Source organism: Mytilus edulis, chromosome 10 (genome assembly GCF_963676685.1).
Source record: "Mytilus edulis chromosome 10, xbMytEdul2.2, whole genome shotgun sequence".
NCBI lineage: Eukaryota > Metazoa > Mollusca > Bivalvia > Mytilida > Mytilidae > Mytilus > Mytilus edulis.
This window is the reverse complement of record NC_092353.1, coordinates 70,170,738-70,180,871: the sequence shown is the minus strand read 5'-3', so window position 1 is coordinate 70,180,871 and position 10,134 is coordinate 70,170,738.

The following is a 10,134-nucleotide window of genomic DNA, read 5'->3' as shown; positions in this document are numbered from 1 at the left end:
TTTATAGCTGACTATGCGGTATGGGCTTTGCTCCTTATTGAAGGCCGTACGGTGACCTGTAGTTGTTAATGTCTGTGTTATTTTAGTCTCTAGTGGACAGTTATTTCATTGGCAATCATACGACATCTTCTTTTTTCTATATCAATAGGTTTCTCTAAAGGAATGAAGTACTTTTCTGGTTAGCCCAGAACACAAAGAAATACATGATACTTAATTTTGAAAAAAAGACAAATATACATCAATCAATCGGTTACCTTAATTTTAACATATAGTATGAAAAAAAAATGAGGTATAATTATTATGATTATGTAATAACTCTTGTTGATTTTGAACTTTTAATATTTTAAACACAAACACGTACATTATATTATAGCTAATGCATTTTCTATGTTTTAGCGTGTCATGATTTCCTAAAATTGTATCCATATTTACCAATCACATTAAAATGGGAGATTCTGATCTGATACGATAAGACATAACCACGCCCAACAGGCTATATTATAAGGTGAAGTAAAATATGTTAACATCGCACCATTGTATTCGTCAAACCTTTATTTTACATATCTACGCAACTCATAGTAAACCCGGAGATATGTAAAGGCAGTGAAAGAACCATTTTTTATTATTACTTTTTCATATACAAGACAATCGATCATATTGTACGAAAAAAAATCGATAGCTGAAAAACGATGCACAGAAACAAATTGATGAATGACACTCATAATGTTTACTCAACACCAAAAGAAGTTGGTATACCAATGATTGTTATTACATTTTGTAGTATAGTTATTTCCTCTATAGTCTTAATTGTCCTATTGAAGACAAAAAAAGGAAATTTATTCAAATGGAAAGTCATCGATAGATTTAGTCTATATACCGTTATCTGTGACATCCTGTTTTATTGTTCTCAAACAGCATATGGAACTCATGATTGGTTAGAAAGATTCCTAGACATTGATATCAGCCAGTTGGAATGCACAATTTACGGGGTATTCATCATGGAGTTTCAACTTTCACAAGTGATTTTAAATGTAACAACAGCCATGTATGCATTTACTCTTGTGATGCGAAGTCGAAATATGCCGTTAGGGAAGTGGGATGCTTATCTCTTGTGTCCTGCTTTCGGAATCCCTTTGGTTTCACTTACCATATCAGCATTCTTTAATCAATTTGAAAGAAACCCAGTCTCGTAAGTACAGTTATTCTCTGATATTTGATCCATGTTATAAAAAATATATGTCACTCCTATATAAGATGCTGAATGAATATATTCAAGATTTAAATGGACAGCATATTAACTTGTCTTTGAAAATATATATGTTGAATGTTGTTTTTTTTTTGGAACGATTGATTTTTGACAATTTTTTGTTGTAATATAGAGACGTATGAAGTTAAAAAATAATTTTAAAAGTCTATGTCACAAATAGATTTTAAATTTGGTAATGAAATAAGCTAGGCAAAAAAGATAAGTAGATGTAAAATGTGTTTTACAAATTAAATGTATTAATGTAATAAATCTATTTAATAAAATCCTTCAGATGTGCAAACGATATTAGTCAGTCAGACATCAGTATTTAGATTTTTGAATTCTGTCTAAAATATTAGTATTTAGGCTTTAAATTTCTTTTATTCAGTGGCAAACAGAAACACTGTCAAAATAGACTCATTTTGGAATCGTGTCATCCATATTAAGATATGAGCAACAATTTTGCCACAAGATGTATTTAACAAAGGTGGACATGTGTTTAACATAACTGTTTGGGTAAAATGCTTGCACATATATAATTACACCAAAACATATGCGTGAAAAGGCCATTTTACAAAATCAAAAACTCATTTAATATACCAGGCTTATAATTGGTACGCCGGACGCCCATATTTCGACATGCGTATGACGTCATAGTGACATCAGTCGTCAACTTCATGCTCTGAAGTATCCAGTTAAAGTAAGTTGTTCATCTGTCAATAAAATTGAAATAAATTTGAAAGGTTTGGATAAGTTTACTACTTTTGCTATTTCAGGGGCCAAAAAAGGCTCGTATTTAACATCGTCCTTTCTGCTGAATTGTTAAATGTTGACACAATGATCTATTTGATTAATAGAAGTTTAAAAATTCATGAAGGGACTATTTTGCCTAGTTGACTGTGTATAGGTTAGAACATTCGTTTTACTGATTTGTTTTAAATTTTAAATTTTTTAGTTGTTTGTTGAAAGAAGAGCGTGGATTTTTGACCTCCCATTTTCTACAAATTGGACTGTTATTCCTTATTTCACTAGTCTTGATTACGGCTTTGTACATAACTATGTGGATTTATATAAGAAGACAAACAACTGCGATGAATGCATCTTTCGGGCAACAATCAGCTGTCAACGCTAGACGTCTTGCTGTAAAGCTGTCCCTTTATGTGTTGATCCACGTAATACAATTTGGTGCGGGGGTCGTCGAAGCAGTATGGATTGCGATGGAGGAACCACCAATTGGTGTTCGATATGCAACAGTATTTATTGGTGCAACCGGTGGTATGATGAATGGAGCTGTGTATCTTACAGTGTATAAAAACTAAATAGAAATAACAATTTGATTTCAGACAATGACTCAAAGTCAAATATGTTTTGGTGCGGCTGTTGTCTACAAACATGATTCTGTTTAAATGACTGCATGTTAAACACGTGTCTGAAGAATACATTTAAGTCGCGTTTGTGACTGAAAAATTCATTGGTCCGTTTATTCGTGACCACAATGTACAATGATATTGGACACGTAACTGTAGTGTATATCCATGTTATTAATGTGAAGGTAGTGTGCACTGATGTTGGTCACGTGACTGTTGTGTATATCCATGTTGTTAATGTGGAGGTAGTGCACTGATGTTGAATTGAAAACGATTATGTAAATTATTATAGGGCAATGGGCGAAAAGGACCATTTGTGGCCACATCCCAAAATTATTTAATTTGTCATTTTGTAACTCTATACCACATTAGAAAAATGTGGCATTGTGGGTCTATCTCTCATAATGTTTTGCCTAACAACGGATTAATGGCGCTGATAAACTCAAGAAATACGCAAAAATTAATATTAATATTTCATATCCAACTTGTTAAATAGGAAATTCATACATTTATTTGCTGTAAAAATATTAGGTAAAACAAAGTCATTGCTATTGCTACCTAGCAACCACATTTTGTCCAATGGCAATGCATTTCTATATTTTACAAGATATAATTTTAATATTTTGCTTTAAACAATTTAAGATGCATATCGTAAACTATACCAAACATGCCAAAGTCAAAGGAAATGTCAAATGTAAAAACCATATATCAATATTACAGCAAGCAAAACTACACGTTAACAACTGTAACATTCAAGAAAATTTAGTAACGTAATGGGTTTCTTTAGTCCTCCTTTGCTCTTATAGAACTATGTTAAGTCCTTGTCTTCTCCCGTTCGGCAGTGAAACCTTGCTAAAGTCGGGTATCAGGTTGTTTAAAAACGCAGCCACATAAAATATTAACATATTATATTAATATTTCAATACTGTTGAATATTTTGTCAGTTTTTGTGTATTCTAGTAAGTTAAATACGTTGTATAAAAGTAAAAAAATATATTGTGTAAATATTTGGTATGTATTGCCCTCTAAAATTCTTTTTTGCTTTGTTAGTTGTCCCAATTTTCAGTTAGATTTTTTTTATGGGCACCATTTGTGTCATTAATTTTGGTAAATATTTTTGACATTGTATTCGATATCGTATTATTGAACACATTTTTGTTCGTTATCGTACGTAAGATTGTTGTATGTTGTCTTTTGTAGTTTTTACCTTTTGACATCCAATAAACATAATAAAGATGGGATCGAAGAACAGTGTGCTTTTTTCAATGCATGTCGGGTTCTCAAGGTTTAACTAACTCTCATCCCCGATATAGGACAGACGAGTCCAACTTTTGGAAATATATTGTTTTCTTTCTATTCGTACAAAAAAGATTTGTTAATCTCTTTTGTCAATTCATTTCAGATACTTTCAGCAGTGATTAAAATTCTTTATTACAGTATAAAAACAAAGAAACAAATTCCGTCATACCATTGTTGGTCAGATTTAACTAGACAACATTCATAAATTAATGACATTTCTTTTTTTTTTTAAATAGCCAAATAAAACTCACAATTAAATTTGATTTTGGAAAAAGATAAATATTGTATTTTGTTCAAATAAAAAATAACTAGATTTTTACCATTTGATAGGTGCTGTTTTTACGAATTATGATGAATAGTTTCATATTTCAACATTAATATTTACGATAGAGACCGAAATTATGTGTAACTGCAGTTTATCACCGGTCACTAGATATATAACATATCCTTATACGATTGCTTATTTCGAATAGCCAAAACTCGCAATTTAAATGCCTTTTTATAGTGCCTAACAAGATTTTGTGAACTTTCTCTTTATCCTCTCCAATAGGCTATTGAAAATAATTTATGTATTGTGTATGTAGAAAATTTTATGAAAATGTTAGAACCCGTACGAAATAAGTAGTAGAATTCCACCCAGACACCAGTAGGAATAAAGTAGGAATCTACCTAGAATCAAAGCTTCCATATAGAAAGTAGGCGGACATGGAAAATAAACAAAATTCTGACTGGAACTTTTTATTTTCCTACTACCAAAATCCTACTACCTAGGTGGAATTTTAAAAAGTCTGTATGGATTTTTTTCTGTTTTGAAAATCTGATTTGATTATATATTTTCCTACTACATGTACACGATTCCTACCAGAAAATCTTTCTACCTGGAATCTTATTAGTTATCTTGAACTGGATTCGTGTTTGCTAATGACACACATTTTGCAGTGTTAAATCAAAGCAAGTTCCAGTTCACAAATTTAAAAGTTTGAGGGGAAAAGAATGAAAAGTTATGTTGGAACAAAATGCTGCAAGCTAGGGTCACACAACTACAATGTAGAAATGTAAGAACATATGGCTTATGAAGACTGAAGGTAATTCTTAAACATTCAAAATGAATTTTTTATCTGCCTGTTAAACTTATTTTGTAATCAATTATTTAACAAAGTGAATAATTTCACTCATTAATTAGGTCTTTCCACTTTTCCGTGGAAAGACCTATTGGTTTTCTTCTTCTGATTATTATTTTTTTTCTTCCGCCTAATTTTCTTTCCTTCGCTGCTATTTTGTTTCACAAGATGTCGCTTAGATATATTGTATATGATATCGAACAGTAAATACGCTTTAGAAACTGACACCGCGTAACAAAAATCTTTTCCAAATAAGAGTTATCTCCCCGAACACTGTTTTTCTTGTTATTACTTATATGTCGCAACCGTATTAGAAACCGACAATTTTTTTTACCAAATTGCTTGTTATATCCTCAAGATGATTTGATCAATTTTAACCGAAGCTATCCGGAGACTTCATATGAGAGTAAAATCCCCTTTTTTGTTTGATGTAAAAAGTAAAATCACAAAAATACTGAACTCAGAGGAAAATCAATTTGAAAAGTCCATAATCACATGGCAAAATCAAAAAACAAAACGCATCAAAAACGAATGGACAAGAACTGTCATATTCCTGACTTGGTACAGGCATTTTCAAATGTAGAAAATGGTGGATTAAACCTGGTTCTATAGCGCTAACCCTCTCACTTTAATAACAGTAAGTGAAATGTATTTCTAACTGGAAAACCATAAGTGATAGAGGCCTAGGGTCTTTTGATTTGAGGTCCTTGGTTAAAAAAAATGAAAATGAGATCAAGGTCAAAGGTCAAGGTCATGTTCAAAAATTTGATTTTGGCTTATCACTTATTTGCAGAAACCATATAAGATATCGACAAAATATTTTCACACAATTGTGACATGTGTGAGTTGCGACATGTCGTAACACGTAAATTTTAGTTAAAAGGGTACGTAAACATTTGATGCGAGTTTTCCCTTCTTCTATATCTTATATTAGTTGTATGGTAATATAACTCATTAACAATATAAAGTAGAGGCCTAGGGTCTTTTAATTTGTGGTCCTTGGTTGTTGACCTTGAAATTGAGCTCAAGGTCATAGGCAAAATTAATGTTCTAGATTTTGACCTTTGCTTTTATTTCATATGTATGCATGATAAAGACATGGGACTTTTTGCAATAGGTTGAAAGCAATGTGACCTTGTTAAAGCCAACCGGAAGTGACATTTTGTTTACCGGAAGTAGCTTTTTTTGTTCTAAATAAATGTTAAAGTATACAAATGGAAAAAAGTATTGCAACACCAAATTGAAATTCAAATAAAAAAAACACTTTATTTTGTTTGTTAAATAATTTGTTGAAATAGAACTAATTAAACATTATTTAAATATTACCCGAGTTTAATCAATAAATATTGACTCTATCAGTTCTTATCTGCACATGCAGCTACTGTACTCGTAAACACTAAAACAGATGTTTTTATCCTCATTGTTTTCAACACTTAAAATAACCAAGTTTATAAGTTTATGTTATTAACACCTTGCAATTGGTCATCCACAACTCATAACTGCAGCAAGATGGCAGATATCCAGCATGAGTGAAGCAGGTATGTCGCTGTGATAATTGCACATATTGCTGGTCATCACCATTCCACTATAAGTCGTTTTGAGAATAAAAATCAGGCAAGAAACGATGTTAAAGACCTTCCGAGGTCAAGAAGACCCCCTATAACATCTGCTAGGGAAAATAAAGCATAGTGAAGGTTGGTCAGAAGGAAACCGATTGCAAACAATACAATCCTAAAAAGAGAATCATGACCATACAGGAGCCTTTAAACAAGAACTGTTCGAGATCGGCTCATCGCTACTGGCTATCGTGCGATAATACCATTTCAGGGACCTTTGCCTACGAACAGACACACAGATGCCCGTATCCAATATAGTGTAGTGCTCGCCAAAATTGAAAATTAGCGTCGTGGAGAAAGATCTATTGTTCCAATGGAATTTGGTTTATCTATCTTGGCCATATCGTAGCCCAAATTTTAACCATATCGAGCATATATGGGACACTATTTGGCGTACAAAGCATGAAAGGACACCCCAGTTCAAACAAGTCATGAAATAAACAATACCTTTCGTCAAGAATGGTTGCTGCTAGCTTAGCAACAAATTTGTCGACTTTTGGCAGGAATCAGAAGACGTTAAGATGCGGTTATCCGTTTGAATGGAGGCTGTGCACAAAGTACTAATTCTTTGGCGTATAAAGACCAACCATGTCGTGAACAATCTAAAGAATAATTTTGAAATGTCTGACATTGTAAAGTTCGACTACAGTAAAAGTAAAATGCATTTTTTTTGTACAAAAAACACTTCATTTTGTTATAAAAATTTTAGTTAGATAAAACTTTTTTTGTTCATACACTTTTTGTTCGTTTTAAAGCGAATGTTATCATTAACTACGTTTCAATATTATTTTACAAATATTTTATCATATTCCATCCAAAATAAGAGACTGATTTTTCAAGTTTTAAAAAATCAAGGTGTTGCAATACTTTTTTCCATGTGTATATATAGAACCATATATTTTTGGAATCAGTGTCAATTAAACTATCAACCTATACCGGAAATAGCATCGTTTGAACCGGAAGTAAACAATTATCTCCCTTATCTATATCTTTTTCCATAGAAACCATACATTAATGGAATCAGCGTTTAATAAGCTGTCATTTGACGCTACAATTGACATTTAAAACCAAATTTTAATATTTTCATATAAAAAAAAGATCCTTACTTGTGAAAAGACCATCAACGGTTCTCTGAACAATTGGTTTTTAATTCACTCTTAATTTCATTTAGGCATTTTTTGGGTAATCTTCATGTTTATGTATAACACAATTTCTAGCTTGCATATATTGCACTTTCCTTATACATTTCAAAAGTCCATTTTCTTAAAAATGAATATATTCTATGAATTTCCTTTGTTCTTTGGTGTTGAGATTCAAACTTAATCATTGATCCAGTTGTGTATTTGTGAATGTACACTTACATTTTGTATACTTAAGATTCCTACCAGAATTTTTTTTTCTGGGTGGAATTTTGAAAAATTCCTTCCAGGTTTTCTAGCAGGAATTTTATTTTTCTACCAAATTATTCCTGCTAATTTGCATAATCCTGGTAGAAAAATTGGTGTGCCTACTAAGAAATTCCTGCTAATTTAAATCTTTCGGCTATTTTCCGTGTGGAATCCTACTACTGTCCGAAAAGAATATCACTCTTTTCTGGTAGGAATTCAAAGCAATATTCCTACTATATTCCGTGTACATTCCATATGGAACTTTTCGCACAGGAAGTGACCATTCTTACCTACAGTTGGGTGCAAACCAAGCATGACATAAAAAAGACGCATGTTCACGTCACATGCACATATTTCATTCGTCAACCTCAATTTTCGCTTTTCCCTTTATTGCGTTGACGCGGTCAAAATGGAAATTTCAAATTCCTACTCGAGTAAATGCGCGTTTAATCTTTGTCCGTTTAGTCGGTAGTAAAAAAGGCGTTTACTACAGATTGAACATCTTTACCTGTGTACGTGCACTTAGAAAACATGCGTTTACTATTCCCGTTAACATTTGTGGAAATTATAAATATACTTTTTTCTGGCTTATTGTTCAATTGCATATAATAAATATATAAAGTAGCGCTTAACAAATATTTATACTGCACAAAATAGATTTGTTTTATAAGTTAACAACACATACTATTCATTACGGTAGATTAAGCTGGGCAATGTTTCAAGACTTGAAATTAAACAGACGACATTAAATGATCTATAATATATTGTGTTTAGACAATACACTAATTTCAAAATATTTGCTGTAGTTCATGGTTTACTGAATATAAAAATCTTCATTTATATATACGATGTAAAATTTTAGTTTTAGTAAATCTTTGCATCCCTGCAGACATAAGGAATTGTTTTCTTATAGAAAATAAATCTTCAAATAATTCCCTCCCTTAAATGTCAAACAATCCATCCTAAGGTATAAAATGAGATGAAACACTTGTTTTTATTTGTTTTGTTTTTTCTTAAGAAATATCAATTTAGAACCTTTTAAATCATAGTTACATAGCAGATTTATTGAACTAATTATTACTAAATACTTTCCATATGTTTGCTAATCAGACCATAGAACGAATTTCTGCTATTGACAACACCTGGTATTCGTCTATTAATTTTGAAAACATCTCTGAAAATAAAACGCCTTTTCGAGGGATCACAAGGTTGAATATATATACAGCACACACAAATTAGAACTTCACCTTTTCATTGTTCCCATTGGTTACAAAGTTTTTAATTTTCTTATCCAAATAAATCCAGAATGAGACTATCATCCCTAGATCAAGCAGTGTTGTGGTCTGTGATTGGAATGGTCAGTTAATTGAAAAATGTCTTAGTGTGGTAAGGGGATATCAAATGTCAACTAAGAGGAAGATTGGCTTGCACAGTCGTTACAATGTACGTTCATAGTTTGTGAAATGACGGTTCTGTTTACCACATTTACACTGTAGAAGAAAAAAAATAATAATACTGTTAGAAATTTGGATGATATATTGGCTAGCAATAATGACGACTTCAGTATGTGTTCTAAAGAAATGTGTCCTGTTGAAATTACTTTAAATAAAGCTAATACTAACAACGACCACAGCCTTTTCCTTTATCTTGATATCATTAACGGAAAGCTTAATACAAAAAATTATGATAAAGGAGATGATTTTTTATTTCCTATCGTTATTTATCCATTTTTAGATGGTGACGTTCCCTTGTCACCAACTTATGGTGTTTATATATCTCAACTTGTACGACTCGCTAGTGTATGTAGCAACCTTTTAGATTTTAGCGAGAGAAATTTCTTCATTACTGAAAAATAATTACACGTACCAGGGTTTTCGATTTCACAAACCAGTCAAAACATTTATAAATTTTATCAACGGTACAAGGACATCATTATTAAATATAACTCAACATGCAGACATCTTATACGTTCAGGTATTTCACATCCAATCTTTTATGGGGATATTCTTAACAGAGCACAAAAATGTCAGTATTCACCTCAAAAGCTAACAAAACCTTTAAACAAACTTACCAAGAAGGGATATAGTTACGATACTG